Genomic DNA, 10,047 nt, shown 5'->3' with positions numbered 1-10,047 from the left:
CCTCATATCCTATTTGGACCTTACGGCCGCCACGCTTGCCAGAGACTCGGGGAACTTCAGGATTTAAGGGTAGTACCCAGATATTTGTAAAAATTAGGGATTTGAGAGAGGGATGGATCTTAGCCCCTCCCTCCTATCGTATGTCCCTTGTGTACTGCGGTCCTTGAGCTTGGTGAAATAGTTCATTGCTGGCTAGTGAAATGAAAATCATTTACTTTAATCAAGATGGATTTCTATTTTCAGCATCTAGAACCAATATAATTTAATGAATATCAACAAATTTAGCCATTATAAATAGTTTTTGGTTATTGAGTTCAAGCCATATTTTCCCCCAATATTTACTATATTACTGCCAAAATGGTGTTTATTATATGCTGCTCAAGTGCTTCATTTAATGCAAGCTTCTTTCTTTTTTTAAATTTCATTTATATATGCTATGATACTATTTATTATGTAAAACCACTTGATTTTAATAGACTGACAAGACAAAGAATTCTGGAAATATTTAAAAGAATGCCGAAATCTGGGATTGAACCAGGGACCTTTAAATTTTCGGTCTAACATGTTTGAAACAATATATGATGAAACAAAACGGCCGTTTTTTAGCACCTTACATCTTACATATTGTATCTTACATCTAAGATCTTTCATCTTTCTGCAAAGATTAGTGTTTTTTCAAATCATCTTTGGGTAAATTTTTACCAAATCATATTATTGACTTATGAAAAAGTGAATATACCACTCGATGCCTTTTTTTATGCTCTTTTCAAATATAATAATCATTTTTGTCGGAAATGAGTTTTACCTTCACCCCGAAATATACAAATTCAGGGTGTATATTTGCAAATTAGGGGTTGGCATGTATTATACAGAACAAATCCAATAAGTAAAGCTAGGTGGTAGCTTAAGAAGTAAAGGTACCACCTTCATACAATCAAATTAAAAATATTATCGAGACCTGTTTCACCCCTATTATTCAATCAGCAGTTAAGATCACTCAGAACAAAGTTATGGAAATGCTACACCTTTTTTCGCAAATTGAGTTAGTTAGCCCAAGTGATACAAAAAACATGGTTATGTTTCCCAACGACTGAAACCAGTATTTTTACATAAAGCCCATTAAAATACTGAACATGTTATACCAAGGTCTCTTGTAAGCGTCAAATTAATTACACTTCTGAGTATATTCCTTGTAAAGTTGATTGTATTTAATAGTGGTCCAGATAATGGGTGTTGCCTCAGAAACCTGTCTGATCACTTTATACGATCTCGTCCCTAAATATATCCTTCGAAAATACAGCGTGTTTGGAATCATTATGCAATCTCGTCCTTAATCTCGTCCTTTGGTGCCTATTGTCTTACTACTAAACTCTCTTGTTGGCCGGGACCCATGTTCGTAAATCGCTCGACTCTCTCATTCACACCGCTATGCTACTTCATCCAGCTAAATTTGGAGTGAGCCCTTCATATATCAGAGCTCTTCGAGACATGTATTATGGTCTTAAAGGCTGCCTAATACTTTACTCATTAGCTAAAGTTGACGGCTCTCAAGTTTACGCACAAACCCCTAATGTTAATGTTAATGTCGAAAAAGGAGCTCTTCGAGACATGTATTATGGTCTTAAAGGTTGCCTAATACTTTACACATTAGCTAAAGTTGACGGCTCTCACGTTTACGCACAAACCCCTAATGTTTTTGTTAATGTCGAAAAAGGTATCCGTCAAGGTGCTGTTTCATCCCCTTCACTCTTCAATAATGGAGTTCTTGATAAATAGTCAGCTGTTCCAACATCCTTCATCTTTGCCAGTCTTGATTTATCTTTCGTATGTTATGCAGACGACATTCTCAATTTGAGCCACATTATAAAGATTATAACTATAAAGTAATAACTACAAAGATTTAGTTTAAATTAGTAATTAGTAGTAATCATGTAAAAGTAGAAGTAAAAGAATTAATTAGTAGTAAGTAACAATTAGCAGAAAGAAGCAATAAGTAGTAATCATGATTGTTATGATATTTCGTTATAAGCACTATTATGATTCTGGTTCATCAGACATTTAGAGGAAAGAATTTAAAATTTAAAACACCTTTAAATTACAGTTCAAAACCATCTTATTCACAGTAAACAGAGATGATGTATTTTTGCTCAGACTAATCTCTTTTAGAACTGCCCATATCAGGGTTTAAAAACTTTAGACAAACACAATCCTAAAATAAAGTCCTTTATTTATGTTTTTTTAAATATATAATTTGAAACTGGAAAACATGACTTGAAACTGCACTTGCACTTGAAACTGGAGAACATGAAAAAAGGGGCACATCCGGAATTTTTCTTTTTTGGGGGGGGAGGAGCATACATTAAGAAAAATAAATATCAAAACCTTGTTTGTATGCATTGTTAAGCTTTTACGAGTAAAGCAAAAATTCGGAGGGAGGGGGTTTTAAACCCCTTAACCCCCCTCCCCCTCAGGATACGGCCTTGAAAATGACGTTATTTCCTTTTCCGCTAGCAAAAAAGACTAAAATCCCTTGATTTCCACTAATTACACTTGCTAAAAAAAATAATCAGGATACACATTTAAACTAATCAGCATATTTGTATAAAATCAAGTAAACTTACATGAAGGAAGGAGAAACCATCTTTGAAGAGATTACACTTTTCAAGATACGAATATGTAAGTCACTAAATAGGAGGAGAGTTGTGAAATATGGCTACTGAGCTTTATCTTTTCACAGTATCAAGTAAAGCTGGTGAATAAGACGACTTGTCTCTGGGGTCACATCACGAACAATCTTCTTTAACAGGTGATTCTGACGTATATAGTTACAGAGAAAAATTCCATTCTATCAGGGAACATAGCCGAGGTACCATTTAGGTATTCAAATCTGTCAAAGGAACTAAATTTGGCCGTGTCAAAGGTGCCAGGGTGCCAAGAAGAGTTTCTTTTCTGTGTAAGCGCTTACCCTCATTCTTCTAAAACAGATGGCAAGGAATCTATAAATAACACACTTTTTTATTATTTCTATATAACTACGCCAACTTAAATAAAAAAATACCCATTTTAAGAGAATAGTGATTGAATTATAATCATGAGTGCAGCGGTAACTGCAACCTAGTAAAAAATGCTATGTATAGCTGATTCAGAAATGGTAACTATTACCTCAATTAGTCTTGAGAGCAGAACGTTGTTTCTAAAACAAACTTATGGGAATTTCAAAGAATAGATGAAACCCAAGGGAACCTCCTGGGCGTTCAAGAGCTTACCCCCCCCCCATGAGGCCATAAAAGCAGTTTTACCATGAATATCTTTTTTGTTTACAAAACGAACTAACTTCGACGATATATGTTCTCTCTCTTTGTTGAAGTATCCATGCTCTAAACTTTCCTTATCAAAGATGTATTTCCAATATATACGAAAATAATCATCCATATACCAATCATCCATATAATCATCAATATATTTTTTATCCATATACAAAATATTTTAAAAAACCGATAGACATTAACACAGAACCGGTCACAAAAAGACCTTTGAGGTTAGCTGCCAAAAAGGCTGGATTAGCAATAAGAATGTGTTTTTAATTTATTTTTCTTTCATTTCATTGAATCGTCTTGTTTTTACCTTACTTTTTATCAGTCCTGGTTGAACTTCGCTGAAGTAATGATACTAGGATTGTTTAAAAAAAATTTCCACTTTTTTGGTTTTATTGGTCGCATGTTGTTGTGAGTCTTTTTTCTTTTGTATATTTTTGTCTTGCTGAGGACGGCCCTTGGACATAGGGCCGAAATATTCATTCAAATTATCTCCACTGTCTTACAAAAAGATTTCCCTTTTGTTCTTCGTACTTTTGTTGTTTTTCATATACCAATCAATGTCGTCATGACCAATTTGAACAGGATAATGTAATGGTGTTTTCCCTTCATCGTCAGGCTGCGGCCACTCATCATGGCCTGACGTTAATAAAGCCTCAACAACGCCTAAAAAACATTTTTGAGTAGCAAAATTTAATAGTGGCTTTCCTTTTAACAATGCAAGAATTTCTGCTCTTTTTGTAGTCTCTAATTGCTTAATTATGCTGTTAATAAAAATGCGAGAGGTATAAGGTAATATTTTGTCAATGATTGCAAGTGTCCCACTAATATCATCGATAATTTTTTCAGCAAAGCAAAAGAGGCAAAATATTCAGCAAAAGTAGCATGGGTAAAATGTGGTTTATCACCTATAATTTGATCAATAATACCTGTATTTTCATCACCACTTTTGAATATCTTGGATCCAACCATTAATCTCCACCTGATTTGTAGAAGATACTTTTTTAAAATCTTCGTTATTCAACAATGTGTATAGTGCTAGCTCTTGTTTCTCTTATTTAAACTTTTGGTACTCTTTTTTAAGTAACCTTTTGTTCACTGGTTTTGTGAAATCTGTGTCTTGTTTCTCTTTAAAATTTATATCATAGAATATTGTTTCTATGAAACGATCATATTAATCTGCAATGTTAAGTTGACTTGGCAGGACTGGTTTTTCATTCTGAATGTTAGGAGTATTTAAAAATTCTTTACATCCTTGCCATGGCTCTGTTTGTTTTCTCTCTTTATTCTCATAAAAAACATTTGCTACCATCCAAGTGTGCAATGGAATACTAGTAAATTCTTTTTCAGAAAATTCGTTTTCAGATGCAGCAAATCGTGCTATTAATTTCTTGCCATACATTTCTAGTTGTTGATCATCAACCTGAGCAACGTTTTCTTGCTTGAATTTTTGTTTCCAAAATTTAATTAAAAAATCTACTTGATCTGTATCTTTACAAAATGGCTTTAGATCATAAGCAAGAACACAAAACGAACGCTCCAGATCTGTTTTCATATTTGGCCTAGTAGTTACCAGCAATCTTTCCAGCTTAGTCTTTTTCAACTCGCCAAGCAAATTAATTACTATAGCTTTGTAGTTTGGGGCAATTTCATCAAAACCGTCAATTAGGATTACTACCTGCACTGCATTATCAGAATCGATACGAAGAATAGTATCTAATAATTTCTTCTCAAGACCATCTTCAAGCTTTAATAGCTTGTTGAGCAAAAAATCTATTGCTTGATCCTCATTTAATTGGCCTCTGTTTGTCAAGTTATTTAGAATATTTAACTGATCCGTATGCTTGATTAAATCAATTCTTAGTATCCATCTATCAGAATATCTTTCCTTTATTTTCTCAGATAGGCTCGTCAGAACCGTCGTCTTGCCCATCCCTGCTGTATCAGAAATGATTACTACTTGATTTCTTTCGCACTGGTCTAAAAACTCTGACTCTGAATAATACTCAATACAACTTCTTCCAGATATTTACGTAATGAAGATACAGAGCCTTGTGATTTCTGCCAAATTAATTTTCCAGGCTCACGTTTTAGCCAGTGAATGTTAGCAGTAGGTTTTTTTTCACATAAGAGATCAAAACTTTCCTTTGTATAAACCAGTGTATCCTGAACTGATCTATCATTTTCTATAGACGTATTTATTTATACTTGATGGAATTTACGATCTATATAATAATCCTGAATTTCACCTAAATCAGTCAGCTGAGAACCTACATTTATCTCTTTACCTTGAACAAGATCAGCATATGCATTTATATCTATAATATCTCGAGGAAATGGATGTAACAATCGATTTAAACTTGTTCTTTCTCCTTTGCCCTGAAGAAGTATTAACTTTTTCTCCAAAGGGTCTTCACATGGTTTAAAATCCTGTAGGTTAATTTCATCATCCAATTCATAATACTTTAGTGCGTTTTTACTTTGAAAATGTTCAACTAAAGCATTAGTTTTTTCTTTATGATTAACTAAAATGATTTTTTTCTTAGAACCTACTTCGGTTATGCTGGACAATAATGAATTATATAGACCTAAAAGGCTTTCTTGACTATACGCCTTATCATCACATTCTATTGTCAATAAGTTGGTGGCTGAATTCTTGAATGCGTGCACTACAGCCTCTCTATGTTGCTCACTTCGTAAAATTTCTTCTAGGGAAATGGAAATCCGACTAGCTTTTTCTAAAGTATAGTCGTATTTAGTATTAAGGCACTGCAAAAGTTTTATAGTACTGAATAGGGTTTCTGCAGTTTTTACGAGCAATAAACGTCCATTAACATCATCTAAAAACTGATCTAGGTCAGTTAATGAATTCAAGTTGTGAAAGGAACCACACCCAAGGTTTTTTTCATTATACATTAAAGTCATGTTAGCTACTATGTAAGATGTGACAACATTATCTTCCAGTTCTTTGAAGTAACTTACAACATTTCCCCCATCAATCCAGCCAGAAGGACGACCACTTTTTTTACATAGGCCTTTTTCTAGATTTTTTTTTATACTGTGTAAATGAATTACTTAGTATTTCACTAAAAACAGTACCTTTCAATATTTCTTGCTGATATAGACCACTAAGTTTCAACTCTAAAACATCTGCTTTAGGTTGATTGATTACGAAGACTAACCGATTTAGAAAGTTTTTTATTTCTTCTTCTTGTTCGGATTTTGTTAAACGTCGCTGGTCGTTATTTTGACTTTCAAAATCAGAAATCATTTGCATTGGACTATTTTTTAGTTTATCACTTATGGCATCTAGTTGTTTGTAGTTATTTTTTTCAGGTCCTTTTGGTGACAAGTCAAATATATCTAAAATACCAAAAGGCGCATCCTTTTTTACTGTGTAGTTTGCTTTTTCTAACTGTTCATTGTCGAAATTAGCACTGGTAAACAAGACCACATATTGTACCTCACTATCTTCGAAATATTTTTTCTTATTAGCTTTTTCATTATCCATATTTCTCCTCTTCATTTGAGGCTTTAGGCTTTGTCCGAGGCTACTGTTTTCATCGGTAGATACTCTAATATCCTGTTTAAGGTCAAGATAAGAAAGGAAGTATTTTTTAACACCAAACTCACCCTTATTATATTCCAAATCAAAACTGTTTATTTCTTTATTTTTTCCTTTGTGTTTAACCTGAATTGGAATAATGTATTTCTTGCCACTTTCTTTATAGCTAAAAACTACATCATCAAATTTTTGATTGTTTGTGTCCCTGCTTTTAACTTCTCTACCAATATTAAATTCACTAAATTTTGTTCGTCCTGCTCTTTCTACCATGCACAATACCATATCTTCATATTTTTCCGCCATTTCACCTCTTAAGCTATGAGCAGTTCTTTCTGCACGGTGATCTTTTTTTTTCTGCACTATGATCTTCCAAGATTTTTTTAATGTCTTCATAAACATTTCTGTTATTTAATTTTTTGTTTTTTAATTTTTTTCCTATTAGATTCAATGCGGTTTGACCTTTGTAATTTTTGATATCAGTTCGTAGGTTAGGATAACCTAGAAGATATTCAACAACACTTTTATAGCCTTTTAGAGTAGCTATATGTAACGGAGTATTTTTGTTATCACTAGTAATTGCACTACGTGCACTGATGTCTGCCCCTTGTTCAACAGCATTTTTTATTTTATTCAATCGATATTCTTCGATCTTCTTCAAATGATCTTCATCAATCGATGCTGTATCTCCTTCCAATACGTTTTCTGTCTTCTTCTTTAGTAACTTAGGTGATAAGGCCTCAAAAAGCACTTTGGTTTCGTCAGAAAGTTCTACCCTTGGGTTCTGCATCTGGGATTCTGGTTAAGCTAATAAGGATGGACTGTTCCGATTATTGTGTGGCCTTACCTTCTAAAGCCTTTATCAACGGTAAAAGATGAAAGAAAAATATGAAAAAAAAACACATACAACCTGAAGTAAATTAACACATACATAAAAAGATGAGAAAAAAACGGGTGCAAAACAAAATAATCGAAAAAAACTCACATCTGACACATTTTAGTTATTGTTTTTAAACAAGTCCAATGTGATATGCACAATCACAAGGCAGGGTGACTGTTATATACTATTGTGTATGTCCAAATTGTCTTTTATATCATTTACATAAATCTGTAAATTTTTCTTTCATCCTTCCTAATCTACGTGTCTAATCCCCTATATCTTTTCAAGCGTTTTGTTTGTCTCTCAGTATTTTATCCACTGAATCAGGCGTTCTGGAGTTGACTACCTCTACGAAATGAAGCAGAACTTACATGGTGAGCAGTGTCACGTTTGTCCAATCTTTCATTAGGGTATCTCCAAAATACCTGGAAGAAAATAGAAGATTTTGAATTGCAAAAAGTTCTAACTTTTATATTGATGCACTGTTTAAAGACTTATGGGACGATATCTCCTCTTCTGTTTGTGGTAAACTCTGTTTGTTTCAAGTTTAACTTGATTAGTCATTACAATTTCAGTTTAGATAATTTCGGAGACAAATCTGCCTTTCCATGACGATATATTAATAAAAGTTCAAATAGGGAAATTAAAAATAGAATGACAATGGTTACTTTGTGAAAGATAAATAGGGGATAAGCTGACAAATTGGTATTTTTCTTGTATCTAGAAAAATGTAATTTCCACATAATAAATCATGGTCTTATTTCAAGGATAAGGTAGATTCTTGTGGTTACTTTTAAGCATAAAATTAGAACTAATGTAGTTTTATGCTTCAGATGAAAGTTTAAGGGAGCTCTTATGGTTAAACCTTTTAGGAAATGGCCATTTTTACACTATGTATTTCACAATAACATGCAAAATAGTTTTCTCACAAGTTTAAAATATGTCACACTTTATTTTACTGAATTATCTAGGAGTCTTGAAGTATCTTTTTAGTTCAATTTAAAATTTCTCACGCACAGATTGAAAGGTGTAAATAAATCAAACAAAATTGAACTGTTGCACTTATGATAAAGACTTTGCAAACGACATAGAAATGGGGGAAAAACAAGATCTTCACAAGAAAGCTAACATATTTACGAAAACAATTTAGTATATTACAATTTTGTTTTGTTGTGTAAGGATATCTTATCAGCATAAGATATCAAGTTTCAACTTGTTAATAAAGGTTTCATTACACTAAAGAAACATCCCATCCTTACTTTATTGTCATTTGTGTGAATGGGAGCGGATTTTACTAGATTGTGTTCACACAATCCGAAGGTTTAGGGTCATTGAAAAGAAAATTTTAGTTTTGGAGAAATCCCTTGGAACCTGCACTTACCACCTTAAATATCAAATCTTAGGCAGTAGCGTTCAAGATTCTCGGAAACCACAAAACCCAGCTCAAAGTAACCAAACAACATTTAGAAGGTTCAAAAACAACGCCGGCCCCCGTTTACCCCCCCCCCCTGTGAAAATACTCCCCTGTGGAAAATAAGGCTTTCCAAATTTGAGAATTTTATTCGAGTTTAATTTTTTTTTAATTTCCGTTGAGCATTTTGGTACTTGTGTATTGTGCGCCACTCACTCAAGATTACGATGTGTAAAATTCAAGAACACACCGGTTTTTTCGTTAGTTTCTTCGTTACTTTAGACATAAATTTGCGGGTCTCCATGCAAAATGTGTTGGTAGAATTATTCGGCATATTAGATAGATAGATAAATAAGTGTATTCTAGAGCCAAATATATGGCCATGAACACAGTAAAATAACATAAATGAAAGCCACAAATAACATAAACTTTGATCAGCGATCATCATAAAACACTTAAATGAAACACTACATTAACCGAAAAATATTACTTGCTACTTGGAAATACGGTCATTGAAACAAAATATTTAACAGTTGGAAAAAACACTTAAACGAAACATTACATTTACTTTATACTTGGATTTTCTATTTTTTCTTTAGTTAACAAAATTTCCAGATACCTCGCTATTCTTCTGTAATTTTTTAGTGGCCATAAACCTAGAAATAATTGTTTTCTTACTTTAATCTATCCAAATAATTTACCCCCCCCCCCCAATGTGCTAAAATATAGCACAAATTATGTATTTTCCATGTATTCTGTCACTTATCTTTGTCTTGTCTCGCACTAAGCTGAAAAAAATAACGAAGAAACCGGTTTTGTTCTCGTGCTTTACGCAGCGTAAACTTGAGTGAGTGGCGCAAACACAAGAACCAAAATTCCT

At 33.2% G+C, this 10,047-nt stretch overlaps 1 pseudogene; it reads right to left on the bottom strand.

Annotated features, from left to right (window-relative positions):
• Positions 1-6,339: 6,339 nt before the first annotated feature.
• On the bottom strand, positions 6,340-7,666 carry LOC148949552 (uncharacterized; annotated as a pseudogene).
• Between the last annotated feature and the right edge of the window lie 2,381 nt (positions 7,667-10,047).

Source organism: Artemia sp. Qi Xiang Cuo, chromosome 8, assembly GCF_049724085.1.
Source record: "Artemia sp. Qi Xiang Cuo chromosome 8, ASM4972408v1, whole genome shotgun sequence".
In the NCBI taxonomy this organism is placed as follows: domain Eukaryota; kingdom Metazoa; phylum Arthropoda; class Branchiopoda; order Anostraca; family Artemiidae; genus Artemia; species Artemia sp. Qi Xiang Cuo.
This window is presented reverse-complemented; position numbering and strand designations above follow the sequence as displayed.